The sequence below is a fragment of the Acanthisitta chloris genome, unplaced genomic scaffold (assembly GCF_000695815.1).
Source record: "Acanthisitta chloris isolate BGI_N310 unplaced genomic scaffold, ASM69581v1 scaffold13827, whole genome shotgun sequence".
NCBI lineage: Eukaryota > Metazoa > Chordata > Aves > Passeriformes > Acanthisittidae > Acanthisitta > Acanthisitta chloris.
Genome location: NW_008683253.1, coordinates 8,932 through 12,788, shown reverse-complemented (window position 1 = coordinate 12,788; position 3,857 = coordinate 8,932). Strand labels below are relative to the sequence as shown.

At 41.7% G+C, this 3,857-nt stretch overlaps 1 long non-coding RNA gene across 1 annotated transcript in view; it reads left to right on the top strand.

Annotated features, from left to right (window-relative positions):
• LOC103806189 overlaps positions 1-1,458 on the top strand; it is a 4,766-nt gene extending 3,308 nt beyond the window's left edge. The window contains exons 5-6 of the long non-coding RNA XR_624773.1: positions 260-295; positions 1,150-1,458. This is a non-coding gene — a long non-coding RNA (uncharacterized LOC103806189). The remainder of the gene's footprint in view (positions 1-259; positions 296-1,149) is intronic.
• The last annotated feature ends 2,399 nt before the right edge of the window (positions 1,459-3,857 follow it).

Below are 3,857 nucleotides of genomic sequence, written 5' to 3'. Positions count from 1 at the left end.
GAATTTCTTTTCTCAAAGTCTCACCTCAGTGCTACCCCTTGTTTTCTCTTTTGTCTGCTGAAGCAGTTGCTCAAAATTAATCTCCACACTAAAGAAATTAAGAATCTCTGCCAGAGTAAAAGTAGATTTGAAAACTTTGCTGTTGGAAAGACTTTCTGGCTAGAGTCCCATAATTCCATTACTTACTGATAGGCTGTTTTTTAAATATGAAAGTTCCATTTGACCTTTAAGCTACATTGATGCTATTCTGTTTTGACAGTCGGTCAAAGTCCCGATCACCATCTCCAAAGAGAAGGTATGTTGATCTCCCTACTAATAAAATAGACTGAGTAGAGCTGGCATTTTAGATTCTGCAGTGATTTCTGCTAGGGGGTTTGCCTGCTGCTTGTAGGAAAATACTGGAAAGGTATTTTTTCGAGCTCTCTTTGACAGAAATAATTTTGTGATTGTGTCTGCTCCCATGTTCATAGCAGTTCAACAGTTCTATTGCACAGACACTGCTAAGCGTAAAGCAGAGAATATGGGATCAGCTTTGAGTCTCATGAAAAGCTACATTGAGACTGGGGAAGGTGCAGTGGAGTAACTTGGCACAGCAGTCAGGAATGGAAGATCGACCCTGTTACTTTTAATGCTGTTAGATTATTTTTCCCTTTCCCAGTAAGTCAGTAAACAGTTTTCTCTTCATGTATGCTAATGTGTAGTAACAGAATGAGCAAGATTTTTTCTTAATTCGAATTCTTTAATAGCTCATTTTTACAACTTCAGTGTCAAACAATCACAAGGGCATGAATAAGTGCTCATAAATGCTAAGTGATCACCATAATAGGCTTTGACAAGCTGCTGTGCACGAACAATGAAGTATTCTCCCTCTCTGAAGGCTGCTGTTAGTAATACCCTTTAGATGACCCTACAGTGATCACATTTAAATTGTATTAGAATAATAACAGTAAAATGCAAAATGTGAAAGTTAAAAGTATCTATAAATCATCAACCCATCATTAACTCTATCAATAGTGATTGGTTTATTTTATTTAAAACAGTGCTGAAAGGGTGTCAGCTTGACTAGGTATCTTCCTGTTGCATTTTCCTGTATTTGTGAATTCCAAATGGCTACTGACATGGATTAATTGTGGTTTCTTTTCCTTTCAGCCGTTCACCATCAGGAAGCCCTCAAAGAAGTGCAAGTCCTGAAAGAATGGATTAAAGTTATGAAGTTAATCTTTTAGGAAGAAAGTTATTTTGCTTACATTATTATAAGGGATTTTGTGGTGTCTTTGTAAATGTAAGAATGTAGATAGAAGAGTATATCAACTAAAATTTGGCATGATCTGGGTCTTCTGAGTTAGTCACACCAATAGACTAGCACAGGTCTCTTTTTATTGTATGAATTAACTTCCTGTGATATGAAAATGTGGGACTTTTTTATTGGCACATTGAAATAAAATGTGTATTTTTAACTAAAACTTCTCTGTAGTAACCCTGCTGCTTCTGTTAACATTTGAGTAATTTTAACTCTGTGCCATGTAACATGGATGCAAAATGTCTAAAGTGGGAATGACTGATACCAGTCAGTGTGTTCTCAAACTAGTCACTTCTCACATTTATTGTTGAATGGTCTTTGGTGAAGGGATCAGTTCCTGCTTTCTTTGAAATGGAATTTAAAATCCACCTCTGTCTGCAGATGGATATAATTTTGCATATGCCCTTTTCAATCCTTTATGATATTTGGTGAGCATTCATTTTTCTCACTGATCTGGTTATTCTGCAAAGCATGTTCTCTCTACCAGATGCTAGAAAATTTATGGGTGAGCTTTTCCCCAAAACACATCTTTTAAGTGAATAGCATCTGCAGAAACCTCTAAAGGTTAGTAGGAATTACTGATAACGAGTTGCTACTTCCACTTGTTGCATTTTTAGTTCCTTAGGCTATTAAGAAAACTTCTTAAAATATTTCAAGGCATCTTTTCCTTCTTTGAGAAAAGATGAAAACTCTCCTGACCTACTTTCTGAAGGACCTTAGGAAAATGTGTTTGAGAGGTGAAGGAAAGCTGTTAAAGTCTTTGTGCAGCTCACTCAGTCTCCTCTTTAAAGGGAAAGATTCTCACAACTGACCTCAGGAGTTTTAATCTGCTTCACAGAAACTGGTATGGTTTTAAAAGCAGCCCATCTCCTGGATATGCTTTTGTTGAATTATGTTAATTTCATAAAGCAAATACACAACCTGCAGGACTAATTATTTATGTATAAGTGTGTCAAACTCTTGTGTTTGTCCTCATTCTGTATGATACAATTGCATGATAAAGGCACTTTGTTGACACAGATCACAGCAAAAGACTGGAAACAGTGTTAGACTGTGAACAAACAAACTGGTAGGCAGAGGGCCAAAAGCAAACTTTTCTTTTGTAGGATGGGATATCTAGCAGAAATTAAAGCCAGTTTCAGCAGTAAATAAGCACTGAAATGGAAAGCGAGGCCTGTTTTGGGCTTCTAATTAACTCTATCATGGCAATTCCCTTCCAAGTGTAAACTACAGCAGAGCAGCTTATTTGAAAAAGAAATTACAAGCTGAACTTTGGTCACACCTTGGGTAATTCATGGTTTTCAAGAAAGAGGTTTCCTGTTAATGACTTTAGGGAGTTTTGCCAGTGTATGAGTCAACAGTCCAGATCCTGTCATGCTGCAGCATTGTCTCGCCTCTATGCCTGGTCTTCACTCTTGTGGTGTTTGCTGTCTGCCTGGATCCTCCCCTGGTGCTCATGGTGGACACTGGTGTTCCATCTGCCGGTTGCAATGATCAGTATTCCAGTGACACCCATTAAATTCCACCCTTGCCATAATGGGAGAGCAGGGGTGACACAATTGTTGCCCTGCAGTGATTTAGCCCAAATGCCCAAAGCCTGTGATACGTGTTTGGAGTATTTATTGGTTGTACTTGTCTGCCCAGTTTATGGTGTACCTGGTGAGAGACACAGGTACACCACTGCTGTGGAATTTGATCACTTTTTCTTTTCTGTACTCTTAAGGCAAACCTACTCCACAATAAACCTGCAGACTGACATGACAGCTAACTGGTACCTGTTTTTCAGTAGCCAGAGACACTGTGGAAGATGGAGCAGAGGAGCCTGGGGTTTCTGTAGAGGGCTGGGGTTGCTCTAAATAGTAGCAGTGAGAACCTGAGCGAGGGGGCAAGTTTGTGCAGGTGGAGATGGCTGGTACCGTGGACAGCCAGGACTTCCAAGGTGCAGAGAGGGAGCAGTGGCAAAGCTGGCATCTGCTTCTGTACAGCTGTGGTGTCTAAAATAGAGGGTGGCTGTGCTGCCTCCCCTCAGCTCATCATCATCCTTGGAGGCTGTGCAGCTCCAGCTCTCACCTGAGTTCAGTAGGATTTCGCCACAAATTCCACAGCATTTGCCAGCTCAAGATGCCCTGTTGGGTGTGTTGTGACTGCTGCTGTTGTGACCCTAGGCCCTACACCTTTGGGTGGTGTGTGCACACCCGATGCAGCCTGCCTGGGAATGGGGGGCAAGGGGATGTGTACCCATACTCTAGTGCAGTGAGCAAACCCCACTCTCATAGTGGGGATGGGATTCCCTCAATTTGCAACCTGGTGTTCCCTGCTCCTGGGCTTTGTTCTCCAAGTGATACCAGCCCTCACAGACACTGTGAACTGCAGCAGTGTAGTGTGACCACTTGTGCACATCTGTGGACTCCAGGCATGGCAGGAGAGTAGCAGGGTGCTTGTTTGGAGTCAGGGTGGCAGAACTGACTGTGACAGGTCTGCCACGTTTGCAAACCCACTGGCCAGGCACTTCCACAGGGAACAAGAGCATTCCTGTGGCTCTGCAGCTAAGGAAGCA